This window comes from Glycine soja, chromosome 9 (assembly GCF_004193775.1).
Source record: "Glycine soja cultivar W05 chromosome 9, ASM419377v2, whole genome shotgun sequence".
NCBI classification, from domain to species: Eukaryota; Viridiplantae; Streptophyta; class Magnoliopsida; order Fabales; family Fabaceae; genus Glycine; species Glycine soja.
The window spans coordinates 9,516,409-9,527,990 of NC_041010.1; the positions used below are offsets into that span (position 1 = coordinate 9,516,409).

The window sequence follows — 11,582 nt, forward strand, 5'->3', positions numbered from 1 at the left end:
TTTACCTTAGTTAATTTCTAATTAGGAGATTGCAATCTTATTTTATGTTGTTCAGTTTTTATTTCGTTTTGGGCCAGAATAATGTAATTAGGCTCAGTGACTTTGAGTGACCTTTATAAATACCAGCCTTGGGATTCGTGGAGGAGGCTATTCTATTTTCTAGAGACTATTCTGAATGCATGGAGTTTTAGGGTTTTACGTTTTTAGCTCTTCACTGTTTACTTTGAATTTAATTTCCATTTACTGTTCCATTGCAATATCATTTTGTTCTTTCTTTTGCCTTTAGTTCCATTTTCGTTTTTCTGTTTCCAGTTCATTTACATTTTCTGCCTTTAGTTTCATTTACGTTTTCTGCTTTTGTTGAAATTATGGAAGGCTAAATTTCTGATGTTGTTTCCTTCAGAGGACGAAGCTTAACTCTCTTCGAGGTTCTGTTTATAATGTAACTTCCTAGCAGTTTTCCCTTCACCAATTAACTCACATTCGTTAATGTTAATCTATGCACGCTTCGTGTTCGATTAATTGCTTCTGAGCTTAACTTACATTCATGCTTAATGAACTAAGGGTTAATTGGTGTGTGTGTTGCCTAATCATGTATTGACAACCCTAAGTTGATTTTCGCTTAGTCAATTAACATAGGGTTGGATTAAGTGGTTAACTATTAGGGACGAATTCTTCATAACCTAGGACAAGAGAATGGCTTCTGAATCAGAGGAAACAACACATTTTAATACTATTAATTTCCTATTCCAGTTCGCTTGTTCTTTAATCCAGAAAACAAACAACCCCCCCCCCCCAATTGTTACTGTTACTTCAAGTATATTATGAACATTTGGTTTATCATTGCTCATTAGGAAACGACCTAGGATCACTTCCTAGTTACTGCATTTTAATGTTTATTTGATTTGGGTACGGTCTCAATCAAATTTGTCGTCGTTGCCGGGGAGCAGTGTCCAAAGGTTCATAATAGCTAGTGATTCGTGTTTTATGTTTAGTTGTTTTATGCTTTAGTGGTGTTAATGTTGTGTTAGTGTTGTTTAGTGTCTTGTTATTTTGTTTAGTGTGGTGTTTTGTTTTAGTTTTTCTGTTCAGCGCTTCCCCTGTTTCAGTTTTTGTGTTTTGTTGTGAATTGTGTTTTGCGACGGATTTAGCAACCACTTTTGCTGACCTGGAAAACTAAGTAGTAGTGCAAATCCATTAGTGACTGAATTAGTGACTGCTGCTGACAATTTAATTGGTGATTTTTGTTTTGACAGTTAGGGTTGTTATTTTTGGCTGAATTTTGGTGTGGTAGGTTCTTTTGACTCATATTTTGTGTGAAAAATACCAGGAACACTTGTGGCTAGATATGAGAAATTCAAGAAAATTTGAGAACTTGTGTTTAGCAAAACTTCAAACGGGCATAACTTTTGCTCCGGGTATCAGAATGACTATTATTATATATGTATTTGGGGTAGAAAAAATTTCCCATACCGTGGCTGCCGGCCAAAGGCCGGCTAAGGTCTTTAACTAGCCAAAATCGCCTGTTTACTAGTTTTTTTTTTTTCAAGTTTTATTGTTTTATTTTTCTAAACCTTCCTTAGGTAGTTTCCATAGTTAGACTTTGAATTTTTTGTCTAAAATTTTTTGTGCTATCTTTTCTTGATTTTAGGGTGTTGCTCACAAAATTTCAAGTCATTTGGATATCATTTGATGGTAGCTATAGTTCAAACCTACATTGTTACTTGCATAAGAAGACAACTAGTTGTGCATGCTGAATGTAGTGTATGACTAGAGGCAATCCATCTGACTTACAACCCCTTGATCCTGAAATAGATAGAACATTTCATAGATTAGTTAGGCATAGTGTGCATCCTACTTTCCCTGAACATTTTGTGCCTTTTGAACATCCTGAGCATTCTGTTACTGGTGAGTCTGTGCATTCTGTTATTGGTGATTTTGAACATCCTGATTTTGAGCATTATAATTTTGAACATTCTGAGAACATGGCACAACCTCCACCCCGTGAGAGGACTCTAAGGGAAATGGCTGCACCTAATTTCACTTATGAAAGCTTGTGCATCCAATACCCTGATGAGGATGTCCTATATGTTCTTAAAACTGGACCGATCCATTTGCTTCCAAAGTTTCATGGCCTTGCAGGTGAAGACCCTCATAAACATTTGAAAGAATTCCATATTGTCTGCTCCACCATGAAACCTCCAGATGTCCAAGAAGATTACATCTTTCTGAAGGCCTTTCCTCATTCTTTAGAGGGAGTGGCAAAGGACTGGCTATATTACCTTGCTCCAAGGTCCATCACACGTTGGGATGACCTCAAGAGAGTATTCTTAGAAAAAATTTTCCCTGCTTCCAGGACCACGACCATTAGAAAGGATATTTCAGGCATTAGGCAACTCAGTGGAGAGAGCCTATATGAATACAGGGAGAGATTTAAAAAACTATGCACCAATTGCCCTCACCACCAGATTTCTAAGCAGCTTCTTCTCCAATATTTTTATGAAGGACTCAGTAACATGGAGAGAAGTATGATAGATGCTGTCAGTGGTGGAACCATTGGAGACATGACCCCTGCTGAAGCCAGGAATTTAATTGAGAAGATGGCTTCCAACTCCCAGCAATTTAGTGCCAGAAATGATGCTATTGTCATTAGAGGAGTACATGAAGTAGCCACGAATTCATCTTCATCAGCTGAAACTAAGAAGCTTGAAGGTAAACTAGATGCCTTAGTTAACCTGGTAACCCAGCTGGCCTTGAATTAGAAATATGCACCTGTCGCAAGAGTTTGTGGTTTATGCTCCTCTACCGACCACCATACAGACCTTTGCCCTTCTATGCAACAACCTGGAGTAATTGAGCAGGCTGAAGCTTATGCTGCAAACATTTACAATAGACCTCTTCAACCTCAACAGCAAAATAAGCCACAACAGAACAAGTATAACCTCTCCAGCAACAGGTATAATCCCGGGTGGAGGAATCATCCCAACCTTAGATGGTCGAGTCCTTCACAACAACAACAACAACAATAACCTTATTTTCATAATGCTGCTGGCCCAAGCAGACCATACGTTCCTCCACCAGTCCAGCAGCAACAACAACAACAGCAGCAACAGCAACAGCCCCAGAAACAACAAACAGTTGAGGCTCCTCCACAACCTTCCCTTGAAGAACTTGTGAGGCAAATGACTATGCAAAACATGCAGTTTCAACAAGAGACCAGAGCCTACATTCAGAGCTTAACTAATCAAATGGGACAATTGGCTACACAGCTAAATCAACAACAATCCCAGAATTCTGACAGATTACCTTCTCAATCTGTCCAGAATCCCAAAAATATGAGTGCCATTACATTGAGGTTGGGAAAGCAGTGTCAAGGACCTCAACCAGCAACATCTTCCTCATCCGCAAATGAACCCGCCCAACTTCACTCTACTCCAGAAAAAGATGATGACAAAAATTTAAAGAGTAAGTTACCTAACAATTTCTATGCAGGTGAATCTTCCACTGGTAATTGTGATTTACAGAAGCAATATATCCCTCTTCCATTCCCTCCAAGAGCAATTTCCAACAAAAAAATGGAAGAGACAGAGAAGGAGATATTGGAAACATTTAGAAAAGTAGAGGTAAACATACCTCTGCTGGATGCAATAAAGCAAATTCCAAGATATGCTAAATTCTTGAAGGAGTTGTGCACTAATAAGCGGAAGCTTAAAGGAAGTGAAAGAATTAGCATGGGTAGAAATGTCTCCGCATTGATTGGTAAATCTGTTCCCCAAATCCCTGAAAAATGTCTTAGTTGGTGAACTGATTTTCCCTGTTGATTTTTATATTTTGAATATGGAGCAAGGATTTTCTCAAGGATCAGTTCCCATCATTCTAGGTAGACCTTTTATGAAAACTGCTAGAACTAAGATAGATGTATATGCAGGCACACTATCTATGGAGTTTGGTGATATAACTGTTCATTTTAATATTCTTGATGCTATGAAACACCCATTTGAAGATCTTTCTGTATTTCGTGCTGAAATAATTGACCATATTGTTGATGAATACATAACTAGTATTCATTCTAATCTGCATGCCTATCACTCTTCATGCATTGAATTTGAATTTGTACTTGATCATATGTCTGAATTTGATGCTGAGAGTGAATCTGAATTTGATATTGATTACATGTCTGGTGATGTTTTACCTCTTGAGATTGATTTTCTAGAGTTAGATAGAACTAACCATGTTTTAGGAAGTACATATACCTCTGACTTTCTTTATGAGGTACAGGCTGAGAAACCATCTCTTTCTACCACTATCCAGCCGCCCACACCAGAATTGAAGCCTCTGGCATCAAATTTAAAATATGCTTACTTGGATGATAGCAAAAGTTTTCCAGTAATTATATCTGTCTCCCTTGTTGATGAGCAAGAGGAGAAGCTGTTATCAGTTCTCAAGAAGCATAAGAAGGCTATAGGCTGGACCCTGGCGGACATTCCTGGTATTAGCCCATCCATATGTATGCATCGGATAAATTTAGAGGATGGGGCTAAACTAGTAAGACAGTCACAGAGAAGACTCTACCCGATGATTCTTGATGTAGTGAAGAAGGAGATAACCAAGCTTTTGCAAGCTAGAATCATTTATCCTATCTCCGATAGCCAATGGGTGAGTCCCGTCCAGGTAGTTCCGAAGAAAATCGGCCTCACCGTGATAAAAAATGAGAAGGAGGAGCTGATTCCTACTCGGGTGCAGAATAGTTGGAGAGTCTGCATCGACTATAGGAGGTTGAACCAGGTTACCAAAAAGGACCATTTTCCCCTGCCTTTCATTGACCAGATGCTTGAATGCCTGACAGGTAAATCTCACTACTGTTTCCTTGATGGTTTTTCTGGTTATATGCAAATCACCATTGCTCCTGAGGATCAGGAAAAAACCACATTCACCTGCCCCTTCGACACTTTTTCCTATAGGATGATGCCTTTTGGCCTGTGCAATGCCCTTGGTACCTTCCAACGGTGCATGATCAGTATTTTCAGTGATTTTTTAGAAAATTGCATAGAGGTGTTTATGGATGATTTCACTGTATATGGATCCTCTTTTGATGTTTGTTTGGATAGTCTGGAAAAGGTTTTGAATAGATGCATTGAAACTAATCTTGTTCTAAATTTTGAAAAATGTCATTTTATGGTTGAGCAAGGTATAGTTTTAGGCCACATTATTTCCAATAAGGGCATTGAAATAGATCCTGCAAAAATTTATGTTATTTCACAATTGTCTTACCCCTCTTGCATGCGAGAGGTGCGATATTTTCTTGGTCATGCAAGATTCTACAGGCGCTTTATAAGAGACTTTAGCAAAGTAGCCCTTCCACTATCCAACTCGTTGCAAAAGGAGGTGGAGTTTGACTTTAATGATAAATGCAAAGAGGCTTTTGATTGCCTCAAAATAGCACTAACTACCACCCTCATCATCCACGCACCCGACTGGACAGACCATTTTGAGCTTATGTGTGATGCATCAAATTATGCATTGGGGGTTGTTCTTGCTCAGAAAATTGATAAATTGCCTAGGGTGATATATTATGCTTCTAGGACTTTAGATGCTGCCCAAGCGAATTATACTACTACTGAGAAAGAGCTACTAGCCATAGTTTTTGCTCTTGAAAAATTTCGTTCTTATTTGCTTGGTACTCGCATTATTGTTTATACTGACCATGCAACTCTAAAGTACTTGTTGAAGAAGGCTGATTCAAAGCCTAGGTTGATCCGATGGATGCTCTAGCTCCAAGAGTTTGACTTGGAGATCCGTGATAGGAGCGGAGCACAAAATTTAGTTGCTGATCATTTGAGTCGGATCGAACGTGTGGCTGATGAGGACTCACCCATTCAGGATGATTTCCTGAATGATCATTTGTATATATTGTATAGTATTTCTGATTCTTTTTCTACTCCCTGGTTTGCTAACATTGTAAATTATTTAGTTGCTTCTGTTTTTCCTCCCTTAGCATCTAAGGCCCAAAAAGATAAAATTAAAAGTGATGCTAAACATTTTATTTGGGATGACGCCTACTTGTGGAAATTGTGCAGTGATCAGGTCATTAGACGATGCATTCCAGATCATGAGACTGACTCAGTCCTGGAGTTCTATCATTCTTCCGCACCGGGAGGTCATCTTGGTGTTCAAAGGACAGCTCGCAAAGTGCTTGACTGTGGCTTTTATTGGCCCACCATCTTTAAAGATGCGTGGAAGATTTGTAGCACCTATGAGCAGTGTCAGAGAGTAGGAAGTGCACTTACATGGTGACAACAAATGCCTCAGCAACCTATGCTATTCTGTGAGGTGTTTGATGTCTGGGGCATAGATTTCATGGGCTCTTTTCCTGTCTCTTTTGGTTATGTTTACATTCTCCTTACAGTTGATTATGTTTCAAAATGGGTGGAAGCCAAGCCCACTAGAACTAATGATGCTAAGGTTGTTGCAGATTTTGTCAAATCTAATCTATTTTGCAGGTTTGGAGTACCTAAAGCAATCGTTAGTGATCAAGGAACCCATTTTTGCAACAAATCAATGCATGCCTTGCTTAAAAAGTACGGGGTTGTACACAGGGTATCCACACCATTCTACCCCCAAACCAATGAACGGGCAGAAATTTCTAACAGGGAGATCAAGAGAATTTTAGAGAAGATTGTGCAACCAAGTAGGAAAGATTGGAGTAGCAGGCTTGATGATGCTCTTTGGGCACATCGGACTGCCTACAAAGAACCCATAGGAATGTCTCCTTATCGGGTTGTCTTTGGAAAGGCATGTCATCTTCCAGTGGAGATTGAGCACAAAGCATACTGGGCAGTGAAGACCTGCAACTTCTCTATGGATCAAGCTGGTGAGGAAAGAAAGTTGCAACTGAGTGAGTTAGATGAGATCCACCTAGAAGCCTACGAGAATGCCAAGTTCTACAAAGAAAATACCAAGAAGTTCCATGATAGCATGATAATTAAGAAGGACTTCATGGTTGGGCAAAAAGTGTTATTGTATAATTCTAGGCTTGGACTCATGAGTGGTAAGTTGAGGTCTAAGTGGATTGGTCCTTTTGTTGTTACTAATGTTTTTCCTTATGGTACAGTTGAGATCAAAAGCGACTCCACAAACAAGAGCTTCAAGGTCAATGGACACCGACTTAAGTCATTCTTCACAAACCCTTCTTTAGTGGACGTAGTGGTGGAAGAGACTTCCTTACTCCACCCTACTCTTCCTCCACCATGACTTAGGGAGTTCTTCTTTTCCTATCTCCTTCTTTGCTTTTATTACATTTGTCCGATTCTATTTGATGGTTTAATTGCTTTTAATCTTTTAATTGTGCTACATTGAGGATAATGTGTTGTTTAAGTATGGGGGGAGTGTTCTTTGGTTTTGCTAGTTTTGTTGGTTTTGTTAATTTTGTTAGTTGTGTTAATTTGTTAATTTTGTTAGTTTTGTTGGGTTTCTAGTTTAATATTTTAGGTCAATTCTGTTTGCATGTACAACTTTGCATATTTTTCTTTGAATTATAGGATATGTTCAAGTAATGGGTAATTGTTTTGAAAATAAAAGTCTCTTGACATTTTGTGATTTGAAATCCTTGTTTTTCCTCTACATGTCATGATAGTTTTGAAAGCTCAATTTGAAAGTGATAAGTTTACCTTTGTGAGAATTTGAGCCATCCATCATCATAATCATTTGGTGTGTTTTGCCCCATTGATTGCTTGCACAATAGCGTTGGCTTGATTCTTGTTGATGCTTCCTAATTCACAGGCATATTTGGAAATGATTTAGGCAATTTTGTTCTTATAAGCCTCTAGCCAAATGGACTTACCTTGAATTAATTCCTTTGATATCCCTTTGATCCTATGTTTCCCTTTCTTTGTTTTGAAGCTCATTACAAGCCTTAAGTGAAAAACCATGATCTCACCTTAACCTTAAGGAATTTTGGAGCTTTGGAATTGTTTTGGGAATAAGTGTGGGGGGGGTTTTGTTGGATAACATGTTTTGTTGGCTATGCTTCATGATGTATTTTTGGGTCATACTGATGTACATTGTATATGGGTTAAATGTTGGACATGCTGCTGAATGATATGCTAGTTCTCAAATGCTACTGTTCAAAAAAAAAAATTAAGTTGAATAAATTCGAAAAAGAGAAAGAAAAGCAATAAAGTTGAGTGAATAAGATCTTAAATAGAAAAAGAATGATGAGACTCTTGGTTCTACTCTTTGTGTTTAAATTTTATCTTTAGGTTTTCTTATTTTTTTTTCTTAATATGCACTTATTCCCTATTGCTCCTCTATTCCTTTGGGATTTAGCTACTTATTCCATATTTTTCCCTACCTTGTCCTTGGCCCCATCATTACAACCTTAAAAGACCTTTTGATCCTCGTGTGCTTGTGTTTATGGGTTGATTGTCAATTTTAAAATCTTGCCAAGTTTATGTGGTGTTGGTTTTCATGAGTGCTTTGAGGGTAAATAGTAGCCTAGACACTTGAGAGATAGAGTGTATATCTTGTGAGGCTTTATCACTTTTCATTCTTGAGCTGATTAACTATTTTGCCATGATTGGGTTGCTTGGATGATTTTCATGAATGTCTTGACTCTTTGGATCTCTTCATGTTAGATGTTACTCATTCCTTTTATTCCTTGATGCATTGAGAAATATGTAAATGTTTTTGTTTGTCTCTCTTTGATATCTTTGGATTTTGTTCTTTGTTTCATTTTGCCCAGGAGTGCAAAAGACTAAGTATGGGGGGATTTGATGTGTCATTATTTTATCTCATTTTCTTAACCTTTTTTGCACCATTTTAATTATCGGTTAGTCTTAATTGTCAAATTAATTAGGTAATTTTATTATTTGGGTTCATTCAGCTAATTTGATGTTTTTAATCTAATTTCAGGAATTAATGAAGTATTGAACTTAATCCGGATTTTGGTTGTGGACTTAAAGAGGGCAAATAAAGCAACGTTTACCTTAGTTAATTTCTAATTAGGAGATTGCAATTTTATTTTATGTTATTCAGTTTTTATTTCGTTTTGGGCCAGAATAATGTAATTAGGCTCAGTGACTTTGAGTGACCTTTATAAATACCAGCCTTGGGATTCGTGGAGGAGGCTATTCTATTTTCTGGAGACTATTCTGAATGCATGGAGTTTTAGGGTTTTACGTTTTTAGCTCTTCACTGTTTACTTTGAATTTAATTTCCATTTACTGTTCCATTGCAATATCATTTTGTTCTTTCTTTTGCCTTTAGTTCCATTTTCATTTTTCTGTTTCCAGTTCATTTACGTTTTCTGCCTTTAGTTTCATTTACGTTTTCTGCTTTTGTTGAAATTATGGAAGGCTAAATTTCTGATGTTGTTTCCTTCAGAGGACGAAGCTTAACTCTCTTCGAGGTTCTGTTTATAATGTAGCTTCCTGGTAGTTTTCCCTTCACCAATTAACTCACATTCGTTAATGTTAATCTATGCATGCTTCGTGTTCGATTAATTGCTTCTGAGCTTAACTTACGTTCATGCTTAATGAACGAAGGGTTAATTGGTGTGTGTGTTGCCTAATCACGTATTGACAACCCTAAGTTGATTTTCACTTAGTCAATTAACATAAGGTTAGATTAAGTGGTTAACTGTTAGGGACGAATTCTTCATAACCTAGGACAAGAGAATGGCTTCTGAATCAGAGGAAACAACACGTTTTAATACTATTAATTTCCTATTCCAGTTCGCTTGTTCTTTAATCCAGAAAACAAACAACCCCCCCCCAATTGTTACTGTTACTACAAGTATATTATGAACATTTGGTTTATCATTGCTCATTGGAAAACGACCTAGGATCACTTCCTAGTTACTGCATTTTAATGTTTATTTGATTCAGGTATGGCCTCGATCAAAGTCACAAGGACTTAGTGAGAGCATAATATACAAAGCGGACATGAAGGAGAGCACAACATAGCACGAGTCTTTGCATTCCAAATAAATTTAAAAAATGACATTAAATAAATAAATAAATCAAATACATTTGCTTTTAGAAATCAATGTACTCAAAGAAATATAATTTCAGAACTACTCATAAACTGGCATTCAAGAATAATAACTTTATAATCAAACTTTCATTCCACTATGTGCACATAGACCACATTATCTCTTCGTTGTGGTGAACGGTAATTATATGACTATGACATTTAGCTCGTAGGCTGCATTATCTCTTCGTTGCAGCGAACGGAACATAAAAATATACTATGAGTCTCTTACCCATAGGCTACATTATCTCTTCGTTGTAGCAAACAACAAATATAATCATACTATGATAATTTTACTCATAGGCTACATTAACTCCTTGTTGTAGCAAACGACAAATATAATCATACTATAAGAATTTTACTCATAGGCTTCATTATCTCTTCGTTGTAGCAAACGACAAATATATTTATACTATGAGGATTTTACTCATAGGCTACATTATCTCTTTGTTGTAGCAAATGGCAAATATATTTATACTATGAGGATTTTACTCATAGGCTACATTATTTTTTCATTGTAGCAAACGGTAAATATAATCATACTATGAGAATTTTACTCATAGACTACATTATCTCTTTGTTGTAGCAAACGACAATCATTATGAACTCCCAATAAATAAATAATTCAACATTCATCCTTTTTATATATAATACCAAAATCTCAAAATAAATTTCCAAGATCATAAAGAATATATATACATTTTGAAGTTTAATTGCTTCTCCTAAAGGAACTTTAAAAATGTCGCTAAGTAGATTAGCTACTCACCTAAATAGCGCAATCAATGTCTTTCACTGCTGTTGGGAAGATCAACTACCATATTTTCCACGGGATCTAAGCATTTAGAATAATAGAACAAGGGATTAGACAAAATCCCCAATTTTAGCAAACCTAGGGTTTTGAGAAAACCACAATAATCCCTAATACTTAGTTTCTAACCCTCTTCATACAACCCATAACTAATCAGTGCCATAAAAACTCATCTAACACAATGGGTCATAGATTTTTACCTTAAAGAGATCAAATAGAAAAATCTAAGGAAATGAGTAGTGTTCCGCTTTTTCTCCGGTCACCTTCTTGTACTTGGAAAGACCCAAGGATGCGAAAGCTTTTCGGAACAATGGAAGGAGATGACTGAAAGATTGGGAGATGAAATTTTTGGGGAAGATGAGATAGGGTTTTAGAGAGGGGTGAGTTACTGCAAAAAGAAAAAAAAGGAGTTTGGAAATGGGGAGGGGTCTCGGGGTTTAAAACTGGAGGGGAGAGGGAGGTCTCGGGTAATGGAAAGGGGGTGGGGTTGTATTATTTTATTATTTTTTTTCTTTTAGTGAAACAGTGTGTTTCATTCTCCCCCCCTTAAAAAAATTCATCCTCGAATTTGATCTATGACTAACCTTGAGTCTCAAACAAGTGAGGGTACTTCTCACGCATAATGGTTTCTAGTTCCCAAGTCATCTCCTCACCAGCTGGTCCTCTCCAAGCCACTTTTACTGATACAACATCCTTAGGACGTAAACGTTTCACACGTTTGTCCATTATAGCCATTGGTTGTCTC

The 11,582-nt window shown here is 37.2% G+C and overlaps 1 non-coding gene across 1 annotated transcript; it reads right to left on the reverse strand.

Annotated features, from left to right (window-relative positions):
* Positions 1-2,363: 2,363 nt before the first annotated feature.
* On the reverse strand, positions 2,364-2,470 carry LOC114369097. Its single transcript, XR_003657554.1, has one exon. It is a non-coding gene; the product is annotated as a small nucleolar RNA R71 (small nucleolar RNA).
* Between the last annotated feature and the right edge of the window lie 9,112 nt (positions 2,471-11,582).